Source organism: Ursus arctos, unplaced genomic scaffold (assembly GCF_023065955.2).
Source record: "Ursus arctos isolate Adak ecotype North America unplaced genomic scaffold, UrsArc2.0 scaffold_8, whole genome shotgun sequence".
Taxonomy (NCBI): domain Eukaryota; kingdom Metazoa; phylum Chordata; class Mammalia; order Carnivora; family Ursidae; genus Ursus; species Ursus arctos.
The window spans coordinates 23,347,168-23,372,339 of NW_026623100.1; the positions used below are offsets into that span (position 1 = coordinate 23,347,168).

The 25,172-nt window shown below is 44.2% G+C and overlaps 1 long non-coding RNA gene across 1 annotated transcript in view; it reads left to right on the forward strand.

Moving 5' to 3' along the window:
* LOC113245427 (uncharacterized) overlaps positions 1-25,172 on the forward strand; it is a 427,039-nt gene that overhangs the window by 364,471 nt on the left and 37,396 nt on the right. Inside the window, exons 10-12 of the long non-coding RNA XR_008958273.1 lie at positions 4,645-4,745; positions 16,405-16,505; positions 16,917-17,042. This is a non-coding gene — a long non-coding RNA (uncharacterized LOC113245427). The remainder of the gene's footprint in view (positions 1-4,644; positions 4,746-16,404; positions 16,506-16,916; positions 17,043-25,172) is intronic.

The window sequence follows — 25,172 nt, forward strand, 5'->3', positions numbered from 1 at the left end:
GACTGGGGGGCTGGGGGGAGGTACTTTGCTCAGTCCGGTGACCCACATTCTATCCATCAGAGTTACTTGAGGGAACACATGCATCCCTGGAATGTAAATGCACATTGGGATATCTGGGGCTATGAGTTAGTCATCTTGATACTATTTGCTTTAATCAGATCAATATTTAGCTTAGGTAATTAAGACATTGGAGTTTCAAAGTGGATTGGGAAAAGGAAGGAACATGAAGAGAGAAATGCACAGGCTTTTGAAATCAGTCACATTTTTAGGCCTTCCATTGCAAAATCAAAACAGAACCAGAACAATTAATATATTTGCTTCCCACTGAAAGAGTTTATTTCCTTTAATTCTTTGGGAAGGATATTTGAATTTGGTTCAAGTTTAGACAATAATCTTCAAATATATCAGGATTTATTTTCCTATCTATCTTTATAAAGTACAAAATTTATATTTTATCCCTAATTTCAACACGTTTAAATTTGCAAAATCTGAGACATAAAAAAATGGACCTTGAAATTCTACTTACTTTGGTTTTCCCAGAAAGCAAACTTGAGATGCTTATTCAAAACAGCAGAAATGGATCCAATGTCCTTAAAACACAGAAGAATATTTTTAAAACCTACTAGTTCGTAGATGCAAACAAAATCTCAATAATAAATTCCTAGGGAAAATGCAGAAGAGAAAATGTTTCTTTTAGTTGTTATTTATTACACTCTAAAACTCTGATATTTATCATCTGTCAGTCTATCTATTGATCAATTGATCGATCTATTGATCTATGTATATGGATCCAGCACTGGGAGGGAATCGTCTGTCCCTTCTCCTTGCTGCACACCCGACTAGTAGAACTGGCAGGAGGATAGGATGCTGAGGCCTTCCTGATGTGTCTCATCTTGTTTTCTGCAATGTGCAGTGATCTGTCTGGATGGGATTGGTAGGGAGGCTGTGGTTATACAATTTTGTCCCTCATTGAACCAACAATTAGCTATAAAATTTTGACCAAGATCTAACCCCATTTCTCACCCAGCCTTATCAGTTTATGAGCTTCTACTGTGTTTTGACTATTTGCCTTTTGTGGCTCACTTCTTTGAATGAGTTCCCAATTCACAGCAGACTTATGGTGGTGAGCGGACATCACCCTACAAACCCTCCAAGGGACAGTGCTGCTGAAATTCCTCAAAGTCGGTCATTTCAGACTTTCACTTTATGATAGGGTTTTGATCTTTCTTCTACTCTTGAGCTGTGTTCATGAGTAGAGAAGAAGGGGTGTGAGAACCTTTCTGCTTTGTTCACTTGCTAAATGAACTTAGGGCTGTGATGGCTTTGTATCTGAACGACTGCAGTACTAGAAAGAACATCGTCTTTAGGCTGAGCAGATCTGGCTTGGGATCCTTCATCTCCTACTCACTAACCTAGTGACCTTGGGGAACTCCCTGACTAGGCTGAGCCCTGTCTTCTCTAAAGCGGGGACCACAGTGATGTCACTGCCCTTTAACACTCAGGGTTGTCATTGGGGCCAAGGAAGGCACAGGTATGATGTCCTGAGCTACGCAAACATTTTACTGAAAGAGCTGTCATAGAGCTGCTTTGCACCTTTGTCCCTCCCCAAATTCTCTTTTCTTTGCATATTAAAGACCTCATAGAATGTGCTCTCTTGCTCCCTGTACTATTTCCTCCGAAACTTCCCACCTTCTAAATCTGGAAAAAAGAATAGGAAAGTTTGAGAACTGAAAAACTCATCAGCGTGTTTGTACTGTTGGCCTTTGTCTGCCAAGGTTGAGCGAGCATCTTGGTCCAGCTGAGGACCAGCTGCCCTCCTCCCCCACCATCCTCCTGGAGCTCCTGCTGCAGCTGGTTGGGACTGGAACCCAACTGGGAACGCTTGGTTTTCTTCCATGTCTCCCAATCCTGACCCAAGTGCCTTCATTGAGTAGTAGTTCACTGAAGCGCAGTCACCAGGCAGGAGATAATGTGTTACAGGTGAGGTAGCAAGGCCTGGAAAAGGAAGTTACTAAGAAGAGGCTAAGCGAGGGAGCAGGAGGCAGACCTTACAGGACACCGTGCTGTGTTTCCTCCAATCCAGGGAACGAGGGAAGGACAGGAAAGCCAGGGCCTGAGGAGGGACAGAGTTAGAGGAGTAGACATAAAATGAAAAATGGAAGTGGCTACTTAATTTCCTCTTCCAATAGTAAAAACATTTATACCAATATACATAAAGTCTAATGTGTGTATGATATAGTATACAAACAGCTATGTGAGTCCCCCAGCTGCTCAGTACAAAAATTCCTAAAGACCTACCTGGAATCTGAAAGGTCTAGGACAAATTCTTATCTCATATCCCTGGTCCAGCTCTAGCCTTTGCTTTAATTTTATTTTTAAACTTAAAAAATTGCAGAAAAAGCAAAAATGGAACTATAATAATGTCTATTTCCATGACTTAAAATGAACCCTGGTTAATATTCTGGCATTTCTGCTTCCAGTCTTTTTGAAGATGAAAGTACTTTATCATTATCTTTATAAAATTATAAATGCTATTTTGAAGTAAAAATTATTAAATTTAATGTTACTTGAAATTATAGAAGTAAGACCAGAGGAACTACTGTATTTCAAATATGTATTTCCTCATCTAGGGAAATGTTATTTCATGAAAGGGCTCTTGAAAGTTAAGAAAACATGAAACATATTAATGTTGGAATCAAGATTTTTAAGTTATGTATTTTAATTTTCAACATTGAGGGCCCTAGTACCTATATCACACATCTTCACACCTTTCTCTCCTTCACCTCCCATTTTTGTAAGTTTTTTAATTATTATTTGTACATTGTTTGGGTTTATAACATTGCATTTTATGATGTAACTTCAATTTTGGTATGTTAAGAATCAATTTTTAAGTGGATTAAATGTTCACTATTATAGTCCCTTAAAAAAAATCATACCTTCTCTATTTCTGAGTTTTTAATTTTAATTAAAAATGAATTGGCAGGTGTTCATTGTCTAGTTTATTTCAAACAGGCTCATGGGTAACATGCTCCCTTCGTCCTTCCATGGCTCATAATGTTTCTCTACTTGATCACCACCATGGGTATCACATTACTGGGTCATGCAATTCTCACCTCAGAACAATTGTTCCATTGTCTTACAGCGCTGATTGATCTAACACAGCCCGATTTTAATCTCTTGTAGGTTATTTGCTTTTTCTGGTCCAGATGCCTAAAATTGTTTTATTCCTGAAATTCAGGAGCTTGACTAGAATCTGTCTTAGTATAGAGTCCTGTATTTAATTTTCTCAGAATACATGATCTTTCCAACTATAGATAATTTAAAAAAATGTTTCTTCAACTCTGATACATTTTCTGTATTATGTTTTTGAATACATAACCATTCCATGTATTGGGATTTTTTTTAGAACTATTGTCTTTTTCTCATTGCTTCGTCTTTTTAAATGTGCATATACCTTAATTATCTCAAACCTTTATTCTATGCCAGTAATTTGACTATCAGTGATACTTATTTTGTTCCTTGCTTTTCTAACTTATTTGTTATTTCTTTAGTTATTCTGTTTTGGTTTTCCAATTTGTTTCCATGAGTCTGAAGTTTTCTTTTTCATAATATTCCTGTCTCATCATTCTATCTTTGCCTCAATATTGACTTAGTATTCTTGTTAAGATGTTCTGTATCAAGAAGCATTTCTGAGAAAAGTTCTTTGAGACATGTCTCTTCAAGGGTTAGGTGTTGGTTTGGGGGGTTTTTCGGGGGGGGGGTTTTGGATGTTTTGGACAGTATGCTTCTTCTCTGATCATGAAAAAAAAGTCCCACCCAATTGAATTGAAAAAAAAAAGCCCCCCATATGTTAAGAGACCTGTATATTTTCATTCTGATTTCCTAACCAAACTCTCAGATAGAAACCAGGAGCGAAAAGGGCTTTGTACGTAACTAGGGTGAACACAACCTCTACACAGAAGGCTCACACTGGGTCACCGATATTTCCTTATCACGACTTATTAGTTTTTATTCCCCACTCTGTTCAATTCCCAGGCCTCTTGTAGACTTTGTGTGCTTTTTGCAAAAGAACATTTCTAATTTTAGCTTGCTGGCTTGCTTAAGCACATGTACTCCCATAGAGAAAGATTAAAAAAAAAAACCATCCTTTAACCCACATTTTCTTTTGTATGTTAACTAGAAAATAAATACATTAGAAACTTCTAAATTAAAATTAAAACTGTTACATGCTGACAATCTTCTCTATAGAGTAAGTAACTTCATGCATCCAACAATACTTTCTTTTTGGCATCAGAAGCTAAAAAATACCTGATTAGCTGAGAAGATGAGATGCAAAGAAATTAATGCAGAATGAAGTCTTTCTAAAGGAAATACCAACATATTCATAGGCAAGATGCAAAGACTTCAGACGTATATGGTATTTAAACTGTATTCAAGTAACAGCAAGATAATGGTCAGAAAATGAACCAGATTCTTATATGAGAACTCAATTCATCACAATACCCAGTGTTTTTATAGTTTCTCCTCACAGTTAGAAAGAGGCAATCCATTTCGATTACATGTGCTAAATTTTGTGGTCTCTGAAATGATATACAGTAATGGGCTGTTTCAGCAAATATAATCAAATCGTTTCATTTACTTTAGCATGCAAATTCAAGCTCCCTACTGCAGTTTGGAACTGAAAAAAAGTTGCCCGCACGGCAGATGCTGATGGCTTTGTTTTATTCTCCTTCGGCTGAGAGCAGGTAACAGCAGATAATTTTGGTAATTTTATGTGGAAGACTATACAACAGCATCCAAAACATTTAATGGTTTAGCGATTTTTTGCTTAAGGTACATATTCACCAGAATCTCCTTTATCAATTACCAGCCTCTGGAAATATTTTTAAAAGTATGAAATTCAAATTTTGTTAAACCTTGCCTAGGAGTCGATTCTATACACATAAGAGGAGGAAAAGAATCCAACTTTCCTTTCATTGTTAAGATGGGAGAAATGTAAAAACTAGAAAAAATTAAATGTTAAGTAATGTTTCTCTTTTCTGGTAGCTCATGATTCATCGAACATTTTAGTCAGAAGAATTATTGCGAAAATCTGGGCCCTCTGGGATGTAGCAACAGAATCAAAGATGCCCCTGTCTTTTTTCTTGCCCTTTCTTGTGTTTCTCAAACTTTACATTTCCTTTCATTTGGTGTCCTAACTGTGGGCATATGTAATGTCTAAAATATGTGTGTCCCAAAAAACCAGGAGTAATGGAAAGTAAATTTGTCCGCCCAAAAGATGTAGTGCCGATCAGAGGGAGAGGATTTTATAGATAGGAATGGTCATTTATCTCCACTTTCAAAGCCAGACCAAGTATTTGTTTGAATAATACTGAGATGGCCATTTTGCCAAACAATACATATGATAATACTTGCAAAGAGCTTGGGGGCAAACCAACCCCTTCCAGAACCGTACTGAGAATTGAGTGAGAGGGTACGGTCCCACAGTGAGTAGCAGGGGCTACTGCCTCTTTCGTCTTCCGTTTTTTTCTGGGACTCCTTGGTCCTCCTGGAAATCCATGGGCCCAGCCTCAGTTGCTGCTTATCAAACATAATAGTGCCGGAGATCATGTCTGCGGGAGACGGACTGGAATGCTTGGCACGAGGGAGGTGAATGGATGGACTCCTGTGGATGACCCATCATCTTTATGGTCTAATTTCTAAATTCGTGTCCAGTCAGGTTTGTAAGCTCCAGGCTCACCTATTCATCCACCTTTTTGACACATCACACCTCACAGACATTACAAAATGAATGTGTGCCTGAGACAGGACACCTGACTCCCTACCCCCTGCTTTTCTTTTGTCGTGTCTAATTCGTAAATGTGCGGGATGCGTCTACTTCTTTCCCACTGATCCCAGCCACCATCATCTCTCATTTAGGTTACAGCAACAGTCTCCAAATTTACAAGCCATATTTTTTCCCCAAACCTTACTTGTGTTCTATGTGATGGCGAAGGTAATCTTTTATTTTTTATTTTATTTTTTTCTCTTTCTTTTTTTTTTATAATTTTTATTTTGTTATATTAGTCACCACACAGTACATCCCCAGCTTTTGATGCAATGTTCCATGATTCATTATTTGCGTATAACACCCAGTGCACCATGCAATATGTGCCCTCTGGGGGCACCCCTCCCCTCTGGCAAAGGTAATCTTTTAAAACACACATCAGGTTGTTACTACCATGATGAAAACCTAACAAGAACTTCTCAGCAAATTTAGCATAAAGTTCAAGCCCCGTTTGATGGCCTGGCCCTGGCCTAGCCCTTCACCCCAAGCCCGTGCCTTCTCCCCCACGCGCAGCGTCTCGGGGTCTTGTGCTGAGCTCTTCGCCACCTGAGGACTTCTTCCTTCCTTCCTGACGAGCTTCTCTCCAGTAGTCCACAGCTCAGCCTCTTGTCTGTTTTCTTCATTACACTTATTCATGCTGCATCACACTAGAATTATTTTTCTTATTTGCTTGTCTACCTATTCCTTTCTGTCTTTGCCTGCTAGTACATAGGACTGTGAGGAAAGGGACCATGTTTGTGGTTCCGTTCTTACCAGTAGCACTTAGAGGGAGCCCAATAAATGTTTGTGAATGAATGAATGGATGACTAATGTGAAGCAGGCAAGATTGAGAGAAGGACACACTACAGGCTCTGCAGAGGGAAAAGCCTGAGCTAAGACATGGGCAGAATCTATAAAATTATGAATCAAAAGGAAAATGCAGTCTGGTTATCAAATCCCAAAACACTGGGCTGAGGAGACTGCTTTTGACATTTCAGGGAGGTGATTTTAGAACAAAAAATTTGTGAGGCTCATTAATTAAGAGGTAATGTAAGGAGGATACAGAGATGAATGGGAATGAATATCAAAAAGATTGGACAAGTTTGCAAATGACAGTGTCCTAGAAGGCCACTGAGGTCTGGATGACAGGGATCGTCACAGTTGAAGGCCAAGGAAGATCCGCCGTCCATCCCTTTTTTGGAAGGTCATAGCTCTTGTCAGTATGGGTTTAATTCAATATGAACAAAAGTAATCACCATGTTTTTGGTTTTGTTTTAAACCAAGAACCGTACCAAGTGCTTTTTCCTCCCAACTCTATTTGGTGGACACGCCTGTTTTACTGGTGAGGTAGCAGAGTCTCAAGCGGCCACGTAACTGGCTGGAGGTCCCATTTGGTGAGGGGAAGAACCGGGGAATGAAAGTCATAGTGTCACTACAGCTCTGCTCCTCCCTTCTTTCCTGACCCTAATGAATATTCAGCATCCCGAGCCCTAGGGAAAATGGCCAGAGACATTTGCCTTTAGCATTTATTTCTCCATCTTTTACCCTTTTAGGAGGTCCCTACCCAGGCCCTCCCTGGCTAGAGTCCTTTTAGAAAGTAAGCAAGCTGATAAGTCATTAACACCTTAGCGTGAATTAGCTAATGACCCTACAGGGAAACCACTGACCTTTGAGAGGTGAAACTGTTCTACAGTGGCCTTCTCCTCCCCCTCAAATCCCAGACTCAGAGCTGCAACTCTTGGGTCCATGCTGGCTAATGAGCATGTGCGGGCAGAGGAGCTCAATAAAGATTGACTGATTTATTGATCCTTGGGAGTGAGGCCGAGCTTAATCTCCCCATGCAGCTGCTCCTTTCTTTCCATATCTCTGGAGAAGTGTGTGTGGCTCCGCCCAACAGCCACATGCTTGGCCCACCCCACTCTTTTGAACTGGGCCTTAATGGGAGTTTGGTGTGAAGTTAATCAGTGGTAGAGAGACTCCTAGAGGGGAGGGGCTGATGCTGGGATCCTGGCAGGAATCTCATTATCACACAAGAGGAAGGCTGGCCTAGGGCTTCCCCACTGCCAGAGAGGGACGGGGGAGCAACCTTAATCCCCAGAGAAGCAATAAGCCAAGGCAGCTCCGGGCTCCTTGCCTCTGTGTATGAAGCCGGGAAGGAGCTGGGAAGGGCTCAGAGACCCTGGCATGGGAGGAGGAAAGGTGATACTGGTGCTCCTGGCCCTCCTTGCATCCAGGCTAGAAGGGAGGGAGCCAGCATTGGGGTGGGGGGGGGTGGGGGGGGGACACTTAGCTGGTGAGTGGAGAGTGCCTGGCATCTGGCATGGAGCTGGGCCTTGTGGGTGCCTGCCACTGGTGCTGGGGGTGTGGTGTGGCTGTGGCAAAGATGGTAGTGGCGGTGAGGTTGCCCACAATTGGGAATGTTTGTTTTCAAGGCCCACACTGCACATTTTATGTGTAGTTCTGGGAGCTGCACTTTGCAAAGGAGGCATAGCAACCAGCACATACACTCAGTGTGGAGAGGGGTTTCACACTCTGTCATACGAGCAACCACGGGAATAACCTCATCCTCGATGCAAAGAGACCTAGAGGGCACCTGAGAACCAACTTCAAATCCTGGTAAAGTTGTCACACAGAAGACATTTTGACTTATTCTCTCCCCAGGGGCTGGTACTCGGACCAATGAGCAGGAGTTGAAGAGAAGAGGGGAGGGTTTCTAAGCCTAGGTCATCTGAAGGTGAACCAGGCACTCCCTGGGGGCACGGCAAGCTGCTCACTGCTCACTGCTCACTGCTCACTGCTCACTGCTGGAGGCATTCAAGAAGGGGCTTAGGAATTGGCATGAGCATTGTATAAGGTGCTCGAACCCCTGAGAAGAGATTAGGCTAGACCACCGAGGGCCCCTGCAACTTTGAGGTGTAGGGTTCCAGGAAGTCAGGATGGTAGACAAGAGCATCCGTGGGACTCTACCTGTGCACAGGGGGTGAGCACGGAGGCCTTGCCTGGTCCCTCGCAGGCAAAGACTGGCTTTGGAGCTCAAAAATGACCTCTTGGCACTGGGGCTAGAGATGACTTCAGAGTTCATTTCCAAATATCTCTGAAATCCAAGGCCTGGAAGGACAGAGACTTTGTCAAAGGAACATGGCTTTACCTAATATTTACCATGTTTTAGGCTTGTGCGGCCTCATATGGCAGCCACCCTCACAAGCACTTGGCATGTGGTTAGTTGGCATCAAGATGTGTCATATACATACAGATTTCGAAGATTTCATATGACAAAAAGAATTTAAAGATACCTTATTTAGTATTTTATACAGATATTGTTTTGTAATGATAATATTTATAAGTATATGTAAAATTAAGTTTACCTGTTTCTTCACCTTTTTCATAAAAAGGAAACTACTAGAGAATTTAGAATTTCATATGTGGTTCACATTATGTCTATTGGACAGTGTTACTCCAGACCCAGGCTAAGTATTTCTTTCTTTTTTTTTTTTTTCAGATTTTATTTAAATTCAAGTTAGTTAACATATAGTGTGTTACTAGTTTCAGGGGTAGAATTTAGTGATTCATCAGTTGCATGTAACACCAGTGCTCATCGCATCAAGTGACCTCCTTAATGCCCATCACCCAGTTACCCCATTCCCCCACACCCCTCCCTTCCAGCAACCCTCAGTTGGTTCTCTGTAGTTAAGAGTCTCTTATGGTTTGCCTCCCTGTCTGTTTTTATCTTATTTTATTTTCCCTTTTATGTGCATCTGTTTTGTTTCTTAAATTCCATGTATGAGTGAAATCGTACAGTATTTGTCTTTCTGTGACTGACTTATTTTGCTTAGCATAATACCCTCTAACTCCATCCACATCATTGTAAATGGCAGGATTTCATTCTTTTTGATGGCTGAGTAATATTCCATTGTGTAAATGTATGTGTGTGTGTGTGTGTATATATATATACACAGCACACCACCTTTATCCATTCATCTGTCAGTGGACATCTGGGCTCTTTCCATGTTTTGGCTATTGTGGACATAAACATGTGCTATAAATATTGGGGTGCACGTGCCCCTTCGAATCACTATGTTTGTATCCTTTGGATAGATCCTAGTAGAGCAACTGCCAGGTCATAGGGTAGCTCTATTTTTAACTTTATTTTTAACCTCCATACTGTTTCCAGGGTGGCTGCACCAGTTTGCATTCCCACCAACAGTGCAAAAGGGTTCCCCTTTCTCTGCATCCTCACCATCATCTGTTGTTTCCTGACTTGTTAATTTTAGCCATTCTGACAGGTGTGAGGTGGTATCTCATTGTGATTTTGATTTGTATTTCCCTGATGATGAGGGATGCTGGGCATTTTTTTATGAGTCTGTTAGCCATTTGGATGTCTTCTTTGGAGAAATGTCTGTTCAGGTCTTCTGCCCATTTCTTGACTGGGTTTTTTATTTTTTGGGTGTTGAATTTGTTAAGTTCTTTGTAGATTTTGGATCAGGCTAAGTATTTCTGTTCATTATCTTATTTTATCTTCATAAGTACTCCATGAGACAGGTAGTGTTATCACCCCTATTTTATTCATGAAGACACTAGAATTTAGGGAGTTTGAATATCTTGTCCAAAGCCACATGGCTAATCATTGGGTGACTTGGGACTTGAACCCAGATCCCCCAGATTCTGCAACCACACTATCCCGTTATTTTATGGGGCTATATTGACATCCTCTTTAGGGAATTGCTGCTATGTTGTAGAACGCTGGAGGAAGAAGGATCGTGAGAAAGGACTGTGAAAATGGTGACTGCGGCTAAACTACAAAATTAAAAATGCACCAAGGCCTCTGAACTATGTGCCTGAGGGGCAGGAACCGACAGGGAATCTGGCTCCAGGTTTGACCACAAAATCCATGCCCTCAGGAAAGGGAAGCTGTCAACCCAGAACTTTGGAAATGAACATCACTTGGGGAATTTGAAAGTTTCTGAGATGTGTGGAGACTGCTTAAGATTCTCTCTCTCCCCCTCTCTCTTTGCCCCTCCCCCGGCTCATGCCTGTGCTCTCTCTATAAAATAAAATAAAATAAAATAAAATAAAATAAAATAAAATAAAATAAAATAAAAACATTTTCTATGGGGTTATTGGGTAGGATTGCTGATGGAACAGGAAGGGAAAGACAATTAGGAGGTGTTTTGGGGAGAATTTAGACAGCCCCTTCAGTTCTGGTTCAGTAAAACTCTCATAAATAACCATACTGTATTTGGAAATGCTTTACCTGACATAAGAAGGCACTTTCTTTTCTTTTTTTCAAACTAGTGTAGTAAGGGAAATTTGGAAGGAGTTTTTCACATTTCTCAGTACACAAAAAGACCTCTCTCCCTATGCTGCCCCAGTGCCTCCCTTCGAGGAGAGACTGTTGTTTCCCTGGCTTCGTTGTCTGCTGGGGGCATCTCCAGGCCAGGCTGTGGTGGCTGAGGGCTGTGTGTTGGGGGTCCTCCAGGGCTTTGCCTCAGGAAGGTTTCTTTGTGGGGATCATCCACCCTTCACTCACACTTAGGAAAACAGAAGGTGGCCCGAGGCTGTGGAGGGCGGGGAAATCAATGGCAGGCCTTCTGCTGCTCTGAGTTAAATAAATAAGTACAACCCCCCAGCCACTACCACCACCACCAAATAACATTCAGTTGAGAAGATTCATGAGACATGAGGTAAATGGCCTGTATAAATGTCTGGCCGAGGGGAGAAAGGAGCCATGGTAATGATTTTACCTGCCCAAAGGGAAGAGGAACCAGAGTTGGAACAGAGTGATTGACTTATAATTACACTGACTGGGGACCCTGGGGTTGTGACCACAGAAAATTACTCAAGTTTTCCATAGCCTTAGAGCAGCAACAAAACCCCCAATACCCAAGGCTCCAGAGTAAGTTGACTGCGGTCACCTCTGGGTCTCTCAGGAAGCAGTGGGGCACGTGGAGGGGGGCTGTGGGAGGCGGGCCAGTTCAGGAGATTCAGGGCAAGGCTGCAGTTGGAGCATTTCAAGGACCTCACCACCCAGAACCATTGAAGGGGGTGAGGGAGGCAGGGGATGAGTCCGAAAGGGAAAAGTTTCTATTCACAAGCCATAAAGAAAATTTGAAGATCCCATCTTCCCGGCTTTAAAGAACTCTGGAATGGTGTGGTGGGGCCCAGCAGATAGGACAGATGAATGACTCAGTTTAGACCACAGTTCCTTCAGCTCTGTATTCCGGGTCTGGGGGAGACATCCAGGATGGACTTGAGGGAATGCAGCTGTTCTTCTTAATGGTCTCAGAAGGTTAGGGCTCCACCTGCAGACTGACCCTCACAGACCTGGCGGGAATTTTTCCACCCCTTTGGAACTCAACTTTTTACTTCTAGTGAGTTTCCACTAGTAGCATTGTTAGCAGTAAATGGTGTGACCAATTAGGGGTCAGAGCAGGGTGAGGTAGGTCAAGAACAGCATCTTTTGGCCGAAGGCTGCTAAACTAGGTGTTTGCTATACTCTGCAGTTCTGTTTCGGGGGCCTGGGGAGAACAAGGAGAGAGTCCCCAGTTCCCATTAGCCCCAGAAATCCCACATAGTAAGGCTGCTTTGTGGTGATGCTTTTCCGAGGGCCATTCATTGTATTCCCTCTGAAGTAAGCAAGCAGTTGCAAGAGACACTTACTGAACCAACTGCCTTGAAAGTCCTGCTTCCCTGAGAGTCTTCCCTTCACGGCATCACCAGTGAAACATCCATTGAGCTATGCCAGCTCAGCCCGAACAATACACAAGTCCCTCTTTTCTAACAAGGGGAGCACATTCTTTTAGACTGCTTAGTGAGTCTTCTAGAGTTCCAGACAGAGGCTGAGCAAAGCTCATCATTTGACAGTAGGTCCAATAAAAGCATCAACATGAGAGCAATGATTTCAAAGCCCAGTGTGAGATGTCCAAATGGCATCTGGAATTAAAGAGGTCTTACCAGTGAAAACTTGGTCAGCATCTCCCCTCCCGCCCCCCCCTTCCTCAGAACTGTATAGAAAGTAAACTCTCCCCTCCTCACCCTCCCCCCCAGATCCAGCTCTGCCACACAGAGTTAGCGAGCAAAGTGCAGAGCAGGTCACAGTATTTCTAATTCAGATTAATGACCCCATTCGGCCCTGTCTCCTTAGCAGGAAATTAGAAAGTGTAGGAAGGAGCAAATAGTGATTCATAATGCGTGACTCTGAGTATTGGCAGTTGTGCTCGTTAAAAGCTAAGATATTGTTTTGATATAAAATAATTGAGTCTGACTTATTTATGGAATAAAGTGTTCTCCATCATGCCAGATCCCTCGTGCAAAGCCAGCTGGTTCCATACCCATGTGCTCGAAGGACAGGAGAACTGCCCGGTTTGTGTTTGCGGCAACTCTGTGGGAAATAGCACTTGAGGGTAATGGGCTGGTGGGGTGCTGTCCTTCTCCTACACTCTGCTTTTGATTCTGTGTCTCCTTCCTCCCCTGGGCCAGCTCTCCCCACTACAATCTAGTCCTGGCCTTTCACTCTCCATCCTCCTTGTCTACCTCTTCAGGGAAACTTTAATTGGGGGCTTCTTTTGTCACCTGTCTGCATACAGTCATGACCTTTTTTTTCCAAACCTTTTCCCCTACTCCCCAACACACTCTCACTTCCATTTGATTCACACAGACTCAGACCCCTGGTGGTCACCATGTAAATTCCATTCCTTCTCTAAGTCCCCCTGGATAGCTCTGCATATCTGTTCTTTCCCTCCTATGTCTCCATACCTTGTCTGTCACCAAAAGCTCTTCCTTCCTCTTTGGACTCAGCCCTTTTCTTCCATTTCCACGCTCAGTATACAAGCTTGGGTCAGACTCTTGTTTCAGAGGGAGACATGATTTCTTTGAATAACAATCATGCAGAGCTCAGTCCCTGGACATGCCAAATAAATCTTACCCTGGGAGGACACATTGTTTGTTTCCATGCTCCAGGGATGTGTCTACTCTCAGCTCACACACCAAAGTAGTGTTGATGAGAATTGAGTAAAGTTGGATGAGCTTTAGAAGTTAAGTGCAATTGAGAAGTCATTTCCAAACCTGGATGTGTATTGGACTCTCCTGGGGAACATTTTAAAAACGCAGATTCCTATTAAATCTGAATTTCATCTCCTACTACTTCCTCTCTTGCACACCCCCCTCCTGCCACCCGTCTCCTTAGTTCTTGAATATACCGAGCACATTTCTGCCTCAGGGCCTTTGTACTTGCTAATTCCCCTTTGGAACTCTCTTCACCTATACATCCACACTCACACTGGCTTGTTCCACCACCTTTTAGGTCTCTGCCTTGATGGATACTGTCTCCTCAGAGAGGTGAACACTGCAACTAAAATAGCATCCCTCCACCTGCCCACTTTTTTTTGTCTTTCTTTCAATCCCCAGTCACATTATATATTTATTATTTCCGGTTGGCTGTCAGTTCTAGATAGTGAGCTCCGTGAGGGCAGGGATTTTTTCTTCTCGGATTTATCCTCAGAACAAAAAAGAAGCTTCACATACAGTAGACACTCCAGCAATGTCTGCTGAATCAGTGAATCAAAGGTGACTGGGAGAAGCGGAGTTAATCCCGGAAGGCTTGTCCTAAAACAGTGGTTCTTAAAGTATGGTTTCGGGACAGCAGCTTCAGCATCACTTGAGAAATTATTAAAAGTGCAAATTCTTGGACGTCACACTAGTCCTGCTAAATCACAAACTGGGAGGTGGCATGTGGGCTTCAACAGGCCCTCCGGGTGACTCTCATGCTGCCCGAAGCTTGAGAACGCTGCTCTGAGATACGGTTTCAGTGCCATGTTCTGGTCGGCATGTACTAGGAATTATCAAGGCAAAAACAAGTCTCGTGGCCCTTATATCTGACTTTCACACTAATCTTAGACTGTTCCCTAAGTGTTTCATTGGATCACCAAGTGGTGCATTGGATCAGGAAGCTGGCTTATCGTGTGGTCCTCAAGCATTCAGGAAGAGCTCAGTACATATTTGTTGGCTGGTTAATTTTGCAATACCCCTTGGATATGCTTTTTTTTTTTTTTTTGGCTCTAAATGACATAGGGAAAAAGAAAGTTTCTATTCTACTTAGAGTTAGGACAGTATATATTTTATTAGAATATAGAAAAGACATTGCTTAAGAATACTTGTAGGTTGGTTTTGACTCATTGTTTTATTACTTCTTAATAAGTATTAATGTGGTTAGGAGCACGGGTTTAGGAGTCAGGTTTGGGCTGGATCAAACTTTATTTTGGTAAAATGGGCAACAGTACCGGCGCTGAAAAATTAGTAGCACTGGCACACAGTGGGTACGCAAAGTAGTTATTAATAATGATCAAAGTAATTGGCATTTTAAACATATGATATGTAATGTTTATTATGCTGGTGTACGTGTTGGGATGTGTGTGTGTATGTGTGTGTGTGTGAGTGTAATTCTATCCAGGCAGAAAAATGACAGTGGAAAGTATGGCTTAGAGCAGTGGTTCTCACTAAGTGTTCCTAAGACCAGCAGCAGCAGCACAACCTGGAAATTGTTAGAAATGCACCCAGATCTACTGAAACAACTCTCACAGTGGGCCTGCTGCTGTTTTAATGAGCCCTGTAATGACTCTGATGCATGCTCGTCTTTGGGAATCCTGCGCTAAGATCACACACACACACACACACACACACACACACACACACACACACCTCTATGTGGGGTGCCTCTTTGGGGAAATAATCTAACAGGTGGAAGGACTAGGGTAGTCAACGACTAGAAAATTTCTGTGGAGGGACAAGTCAATAGAATCTGAGTCATCTGAGTTTGGAAAGAGACCCAATTCCTGGGTTCTGTATCCAACCCGTTCAGTGGACTAGCTTTCTGACAGGTCTTTGAACAACGAGGTTCCCAATAACAGCCCCCTCTCCCTCAAATGTTTCCCTGGCTGCAGCAATCAAACCGCTGAGCAGGAAACTGGACCTGATGTTTGGTTAACCCTTCATCAGCCGAAGCCCAGAGGCCATCTTTCTCATTGGAGAGATTTTCTCCTCAACTTCTCTCCCTCCCACCGCACTATAAAGGGAAAGGCTCCTAAACCATCTCCCGGTCGAGTTTTTCCCAGTTTCGAGGTTCGTACCATGTCTGTGTGATTGAAACAGCCGGGTCAGAGATCAACAGAGGGGAGAGGTCGTTACAAACTAAACGCGGCTGCATCTCCTTGTGCTTCTCCGTGGTGTCATGAAGACAAATAGCAACAAGAAAAAATTCTCCCAATGACACTCCTTTCTCACCAGCCTCCAAGCATTTCTTAATGAACGACAGCTCAGTCCCCTACGAGCCTGGTGGTCTCCAGTCCGAGCCAAGCCTCACTGGAAATGATCAGAATACAGTCGATGGGGCCAGCTTTCTGAACACTTAGTGCTGGTGTCTTTAAGGTCAGTCCCCGTCCCGGCCCAAGCCCTCCCTCTTACCACTTAATGACAACATCAGACAAACACGTGGCCTTCAGGGCCAGGCAGGACTGGGCCACTGGGCCACCACTTCCTGCTGACTGACAGTTGTGTGTCTTTCCCTCTATCTTTTACAGACATCCATTTTATTATTGTCCACACAGGCTTGATAGACTTTCTCTGTAAACTCTGAATTCTAGACCGGCATCTCCTACCGCCTACCGAGGGGTTTCCCAGCCAATCTGAATGTGAATTTAAGCAAAAGGTAATTCGGATCATCACCTTATTTAAGCCACATCTGTTAGAACCCAGTTGCTCTTTTTGAAGGAAAGACAATCCTGCCTTCCCGTTTCTCTGTTTCTGAAGTTGAGAAGAGTTTTGATTTTGGCAAACAGAATAAGGACCATCCAAAAGTATCCAAACGAGCATCTCTTCAGGGATGAGAATCCCCTGTACTCACCCGAAGCTGATTTTTGTGAGGTCTTTATAGTTGTCAGCATAGTGCTTTGGTCACCAAATGCCCAACACCTTTTTCAGATTCAATATTATTTTCAAATGTAGTTTTAGTCACATAAACATAAAAACCAGAATGGAGATGTAAGAGGTGGAGATATCTGATTTTACAGTAAAATGAGGATTTATTAATCAAATTTGGATTTCTACTCTATTGATACAGATGATAGAAGAAAGAATTGGACTCCTGTTTTTGAATGAAAATATGTATATAAGTCATCCAATATGGACCCACTCCTGTCATACAAGGGAACAATGAATATGACTTCTCTTCTCCTCTCCCTCTCAGGTGAGCGATGTGCCTTCCACATGCCAGGAGACAACCGTACTAAAGAGTGGGCAGGAGTCAAAACTGTGGAGAGTGATTTCCCACCCTGGCTTGTGGACATCTGCAGGCAGGGAGGGCAGGCAGGGTTGGGGGAGGGGTGACGGGAAGGTTAGCAGAGTAGCTGCAAGAGCTCTTAAATCCATATATGCACTGTGCATTGCATATAGACGGATTAAACACTTCTTTTACACAGAGCTCCTATTCTTTCTCAAATATCTATCTACATGTTATTATAGTAAATAAAACATTTATCTATAATCATAGAAAATGAATTGTAATTTTTTTGCCATCCTGTATTTTCTCAACTGCTACCAAGGGATGTGTGAGAAATTTTTTGAGAAAAGCTTTCCTCGTATTGACGAGCAGGGAGAATTGCTAGTCTATAGCACGGCTGAAGGCAGGGCTTCCCAGGTGTGGTCCTACGACTCTGCGGTACTGTTTAAAGATTGCCTGGCCCGATCCCTGATAGTCAGGATTAGAATCCCGCAGGGGAACTGGAAATCCGCTTTTTAAACAAACTTCCTAATGCCAGTTTTTCCCATACATTGGCACTTGAGAACCATGGGTTTAAGGAATTGGAAAATACCTCCACACAATCACGAATCAACTTCAGAAGGTTAAAGCTTTGTGTTTTCAGTTTCACCTGAAGATGGACTCTCTCTTTCCTCTTTAAATCCTTGCATACGGTGCAGAAACTTGCTAGAATATCTATCCATCGTGTCAGATAGTCTATTGACAATTTTAAAGCACAGTATCCCTGCTGGAACTCTGAAACATCAACAACAAAAAATGGCTTTGGATCATCTACAGATGTGGCTTAGTCACATGACTATTTGCCTGCATTGGTGTGCACTGAAATGCCACGTAAATGAAATTACAGTGGGCAAAGGAGCTCAGATCTGAAATCATTAGTAACTCCTGGGGGCATTCACCTGATTTGTGTGTATTTAAATATAATCTTCAATAAAATTAGGAAACCTTTACCACCATCTGTGTTGCCATAGCAAAATGCACGCACAGCAAATATCTGGCCTATGTGTTGACACCCCCTCTCTAGCTGCATGGCAGCTAGACATTTCTAATCAATTCCAGCAGTCCTTCCGCTTGAACCAGGATATTTATGCCTCAAAATCCCCTGCCCCAGGCGACTGTTAGCAGATGGGATGACTAGACGAAGAAATCTATTTGCTGCATCTGGAATGGAGAAGGGCGTAGGCTCTGCAGTCAAGTGGGATTAGAAGGCTCAAACCCCAGTTTTGCCACTTGGAAGCTGTGGGACCCAGAGCAAGATATGTCAGCTATGTAGGCACTCAGGCAGTGTCGTTCTCCTCGTCTGCAAGAGCAGGAGGATAGTCCCACGTCACAGGATTGTTGCGAAGGCGACAGAAAGAACCTTGTGTTCATCACAAGGAGAAAAGAACCCATCTCGAGGGAAGACTTGGGTTCTATAAAGCAAGCATGGAGGGTTTTATGGCAAAGTGCCTCCCTATTGCAACCCCTTCTCTGGGATTATGGCTTACATGGCCCACATTTATTGAGAGCTTAATAAATTCCAGAAATCAGCCTAAGCACTTTATGAGGGGTATCTAATTTAATCCTCCCAAGAACCCTGTGAAGTCAATGTTCTTATCCCCAATTTATAGGTGAGGCACCTGAGGTGTAAAGAGGTTCAGTAACTGACCAGGGATGGAGTTAGACCCATGCTATTCACAGTAAGCTCCCCACCCCCACCCCAGCAGCAGCAGCAGCCCCACTGAAAATTGGGAGAAATGCAAACTCTCAGGCCCCACCCCTGAGCCCAGAATCTGAAACCCAGGGATGTGGGTGCCTTTTCACAAACTTTTCATTCCTATCTGTGTCTCTTCCAATGAACATCCTGGAATTCTGCGTGCATTTTTTTTTCTTGTTTATGAGGAAAATTGGTTGGTTTGTGGTATTGTGTTTTTACTTTGTGTCGCAAGTTCCAGTAGAACAAAGGAGAAAACCCATCTCTCTCTGAATTGTGTAGGAACTAGTGTGAAAAGCACCCAAGTCTCTTTCAAATCCCTGCTCTCCTTACTTTATGCAAGTGTGAGTTCCTGCATTTCCCCCTCTGCAGCCTCTTGTCCTCTCCCTGTCCTTCAGTTCAGGTCAATAACTTCTGACCATCAAGGAAGGTTTTGAGCCCTCTCTGCCACATGAATTTGAAAGGGCCTTAGTTGGAGGCCTGTAGCACATGCTGAAAATTACAATAAAAATCTAAATGTGTTAAGAATCCCAGTGCTAAGGACTGCCCAGTGACTCCTTCACTAACTCTTTGTAAAGATCTTAATACGGCTCCCATTGTTATCCCTGTGCAAACGAGAACACTTACCCACCCTTAGCTTTGGGAGGGACCCACCTGCCCAGCACGTGAGCCACGTGGCCAGGATGCAACCCCAGGTCTGTCTGACACCCAAACCCACTCATAGCCACACACTTTATGTGACGGAGGAGGAAAGATTGATGGAAATCTGAGGCCACTGACATCACTCAGGTGGAAAAGCCAGAACCCACTAGAGAGAAACTGGCTGCTGGGAATTAGGGACTTTCCCTGGTGATTTCATCCTGATCTGCTTTTAGCCCCAGCACGTGATCATGAACCCCAGAAAGCTCTCGAGCTTTCTGGCTTGACTGGGTTCCATCCAACAGCTCTTTAGTTTCAGAAAGAGAGACTCCGTGGACCTGTGTTCTTGTGGGGCATCCTTGTGGGGTGCTCCGGAGGCCGCCCACCTCATGGCCTTCCGGTGCTCCAGGGGATGAGGGAGGAACTATCCCCAAACACTGTGTGTCCTTTCCCGGTGACCTCTGGGGTAACGTGCACTGTGGGGGAAGATGAAAGGAGGAAAGGGATTCTTTTTGAGCCAACCTGCGTCCGCTTTCCTGCCGTCTGTCTCACCGATTTGTCGGCTTCTGCCAACACAAGCTGGGAACACATGAATGCCCCGTCACAGCACGTTAGAAAAGACACAACAAAACCCAGCCACGTGTTGCTGTGTATCTCTGGAATTCAGCAAGCTTTCCTCTCTCTCTCTCTCTCTCTCTCTCTCTCTCTCTCTCGTGTTGGCTGCACAGACCTTCCCTAGCTTGCTGTTTGCTTCTCCAGCTCCGACCTCCTTCACTACGGGGTTTTGGCGCCGGTGTTCATTCCAGACTTCCTTTTCCTAACAACCAACATTGGACCTTCCTCCCCAGGCCTCACTCTCGGCCTGCTCTGGGCATGCTTATGAGGTTTGCCCCCAGCGCATGTGCCCCATCTGTGGTAGGGGCTGTCACAGAGTTCTAGCGCCTTGCCAGAGCAGGGAGGGGGTGAGGGGGAGTGGGCATCAAGTGCCTTGTGGAGTGGAAATTTCCCAGCTCCAAGACCTGGGCAGTGGATCTGAAACTTCAGAGGAGCTAAGAATCTACTGGGGGTTTTGTTAAAATGCGGATTCTCAAGTCTCTTCTCCCTGAATTCTGATTCAGTATGTTTGAGGTGAAGCCCAGGAATCTGCATTTTAGTGAGCAGCTGGTTAGTTCGTATGCTTCACTTTGGGGAATAGAGGTTTGCCAATGGTATGGTGGTATCAGACCATATCACATTGCGCCTTTGGTTAGCAGAGGACCCGAGGGTGTGGGGTGGGGGAGGGCCGTGGGGGGAGGGGAGCAGTGGTGCTAAACTGATGCCCAAACTGGGAGCGTCAGACGGCACTGTGGGAGGCAGGGGAACAAGATGGCACATCCTCATACTCTTCCTCCCCTTCTGTCCCTTCCCCACCACTTTCTCTTCCAAAAGAAGTTTCTTTACAGGATCTCTTACAAGGAAACTTTATTATACGTAAGACAGCTGTCAACAAAGCTATGCCAGTTGGGGCTGAGGGGGTCTGGAGGGGTCCAAGCTGACCTCTCTTCTACTTCATCCCCTGAGGAAACACCTAGGGTAGATCCATGGAGACTTTGGGGTTCCTTGAGGATTCATTTGAAAATAGTCTTAATCTAGCCCCCATTTTACAGATGAAGAAGTTGAGACCCAGAGCAGTGAAGTGACTCACGTAGGGCCGGCTGGAGACAGAACTGAATGACTGCCTGGCTCCACTCTCAGTCCACTGAGATTTTCCAGACAGCTCATTAGAATACCAGTGTCCGATGTGAAGCCACTAGGAGTTCTGGGGGACAAAGGGGTGAGCTGTGGCCTTATAAATACATTTAGGCAACACTGGATATAACCTAGTTAAGCAGGTTTCTTTATTGCAGGATTTCATAGCCCCCTGAATAGTCTAATGGGAGCTATGAATCTCCAATAAAGGTCATGGAGGCAGAATTTTCCAAACTCATTTAATAACAGACACTTTCTCCTCCTTTGTAACTTATCAGAGTCTCAGCAGACACTATTATAGGGAGTACTGTTTGGGGGATTGCTGTAATATGCTGTCCTTCCCCTGAGACCAGCCAGGGAAGGTCCGTAGTCACTGAAGACTTGAGTCCTCTGAGGGTTATCGATCACATGGACTTACTCCGGACCAGCCACCTCTGACAGCTCATCTGCTGCACCTGGGCTCCAGGTAGACCAAGGGGACCCATTCCACGAGAAGGAAGCCACAGGCCAGAAACATCTGTGGGCTAGCTGACAGAGTGGCTCTCAGCCCTACTCCTGCTGGATGCAGAAATTCAGCTCTTGGAATTGCTTCACCTACAGGACAGCATTGAGGATGTCAAGAAGGCATAATCAGCTCAGGGTCCCGTTGAAGACACCAGGATTGCTATGGGCAAGGATGGAGCCAGGGGCGTGCCATGGAGGAGGCCATTACCGAGGAGCACTCCCCAGCCACCTGCTACTGGAGCAGACACATGACCAGGGAAATCAATGGAGCCAAGAGGCTCTGGGGCCTCGGTCAGCAGACAGGCTGGAGCTGACTAGTTAGCTGGTCAAGGGGAAATTATGCAGTTAACTTTGCCTTCTCTGTTCTTTTTTGAAGCTGTGGCTGGGATTTGTGGACCTTTGTAGCCCATCCTTTGAAGGCTACCTAGAAGTGAGCAATGTAGGTTCTGCCTACAGATGAGTCGGAGACTTGATAGTGAGGGGAGGCTAGAAGAGAAGCAGGCAATAAATCAGAACCTGGGAAAATGGAAAGGTTGGTTCAAACCAACAGTGATCAGATCCCTGTCCTATAACCTTAGTTCTGAAGCAGATCACCCAACGTGGGTTCCTAGGGAGGGCATGCACTGAGTGACCATGAAGAAGGGTGCTTCTCATGGCTGGATGTTTGCAGGGTGGGGTGTCCTTCAGGCACTTGGCCTGGGCCCTGTAGCCCAGGTTAACCTGTATGGTGGACGATGCACCAAGCCCACTAAGTTCCCATGTCCTGCCCGGTAATCATGCACTGAAGAAAATTTGGTTCCAGGTCTGATTTTATCTTAATCTTTAATTTTTTGCATGATTGAGAAATAAATACATGTCTGTTATTAGTGAGAGCACCAGAGTATGTGGTTATGAGCAAGGTCTTCAGAAACTGAATTTGAGCCCAGAACTCAGAAGCTCTATGACTTTGGGTAAGTCATTTACCATGTCCTGTTTTGTAAAATGAGAAAAATAATGATATCTGGCCTCAAGTGGTTGTCCTGAGGATTTAATGAGACAATTTACATAATGCTCTTAACAAAGTCCTGAAAGGTAGTAAGCACTTAGATTTTAGCTATTATTATAATCATTATAATTACCAACCCAGATGATCTGTTAAATTCTTTAGTATATCCCTTTTCAGTCTTCTAGTAATTTAATCATGCATTTATGTTTTTAAATAGGTAAGATCATATTGGACATAAGTAACATTGTGTCCTGCTTTTTTCGATCACTGTTCTGTCCTATGTGCAAAGTTTCTACTGGGTAGAGATAAGGGGACTGGTTTGGGAATAAGTAGTACTGGGTTAGAGTTTAGCTTTACCACTTACAGACCCAGGTGTATGGCTTTGGGGAGGCTACTTAACCCTGCTGAGCCTCAGTTTCTTAGCGGAGTTGGTGTGATCATTGAGTTCCTTCACATGTAGTTATGGTAAGGAAACTGAGTTAGCTACAAATGTTAATTAAGCTGACCTATGAGCCTGGTCCAGAGCAGTTGGATCTAATGCTTGCGAACTATTCTTCCAGGAATCCCAGGGTTCCAAAGATGCACCCTAGGGACCACCGAGTGGGAGAGGGCTGGGCACCATATCTGTGTCTGCCTGTCTCCATGCTTCAGCACTCCCACTGTCAGCTCTAAGTAGAGCCCCTCACTTCTGTTTTAGGTATCAGAATTTACATGCAATTTTATTTGAAGACAGTCATGGTGCTTAAAAACAAATTTGAGTATTGCTGCTTTAGAGAATGATACCCAAGCAGGGCCCATTCTCGTAGGAATATTCCACATATTATAAGTGTAATACGTTGAGGGAGTTAGATATTGCTGCAGTTAATAGCAGCATGCAGAAAGTAGGACTAGAATTGTTTGAAAACGCCCCATATCCTACTAACCTGTTACTAATGGAGAAGGCTTCTCCGCTATGGACCTATTCATCTGGGCTGAGACATTGTAATCAGTGTAGAGGACTGTTATCATACCTATCATTGTGTTTGCCCTGCATGCCTCTTGACCCACCTCCTTGTGGCAACAAAACCCCTAATTTCACTGGGGAGCCCTTTCCAAGTGCTTTAGGGTGAGCATATGACATAAGGCCGACTAATTAGAATACACAATCCAACCGGCCATAGTAAACGGTTTAGGGGTGACACATGATTAAGCTAGGTCAACCAGAGTGCGCCCTGGGATTTGTATTGGAATTATTGGGACCACTAGCCATAAAGACGAGGTGAATCTAGAGCTGCTGGTGACCCACTTTGCTAACACATAGGGAAGACGCACCTTAAGATGAACTGAGACCAAAAAGAGGCAGAGCTGAGAAATGGTGTTAGGTTTCTGAGGACATTGTCTAAACCCCTGGATCCAATGATTTCTGGAGTTAGTTCGCCCCTTGAACTTCCCATCTATGCAAATTTCCTTTGTGGTCTAAGTGTGAGATGAGCTTCTATCTGCTACAGCTGAGAGTCACTCGCTGCATGATTCTTGCTGATGGATGTTCTGAGAAGCGCTGTTGGGGAAAGAGAAGAGAGTGGGTCCCTTCATAGGGAAGCAGACAATATGGAGAGTTGCTGCAGAACTGTGGAGGCCGCTTGGAGGCACTGGACACCTGATGGGGGACAGGAGGGGTAGGGCATGAAAGAGGAGGGAGGTGAGCCGAAAACTACTTCCCACTATTACCCTGAGATGTGCATATCTGTCCTTCGAATGCCTCACTCCTGGGCCCTGGAGGTATTTTGCATCCATTTCCTTGCGTATCACCAAAGATCCATCTAACGTGGTATCAGAAACGCCTTGTAGGGGTCAGTGATTGGGGCTGTGAGCACCAGTGAGGGTGGAAAGCAGAGAGTGGGCTGGTTGGAAGGTGCTCTGGTGGTTAGCTGGGGCAGGATGGATGGACGGCATAAGAGCAGTAGAGCCTGGAGGAGTTTACAGAAGGGAGAACAGGGATGCTCTCCCAGATCAGAGACAGACAACTGCCAGAGGCAGCAGAAGATCCAGTGAAGCCATGTCACAAAATGTCAGAAGTCCCTTTGCATTGTGATCAGTGCCCGTCTTTCAAATCTGGTCAGTTGATTAACTTCTTCTTGTGATAAAATGGTTGGGCAAACCTATAGTCACCAGAATTTAGCACTTAAATGTTACCAGTATTTCTAAAGCTGACATGCCGACATAGTTTGGGTTCTGAGTTGTGCACTCTGTGTATGTTAAAACAATTAAAAATCAGTCCCACCTGCCCTATTCCACTCCCCACCTGACCCCCCAAGAGAAACCTAGTTCACACACATCAGCCTCAAATTTCTTTTGCCTACTGCCATTTTACCGTCCCAAGTGAGAGCAATGGTAATCAAGTTCCTGGCAGGAAATGGGTTTCTTCCGTCAATAGCCAGAGTATTCCTGAGTCGCTGTTGCTGGGAGAGGGGCCCGGCTGGGGTATATATCATCTGAATGGTGGGCTGGGCCCCGCAGCTGGTTCTTCACA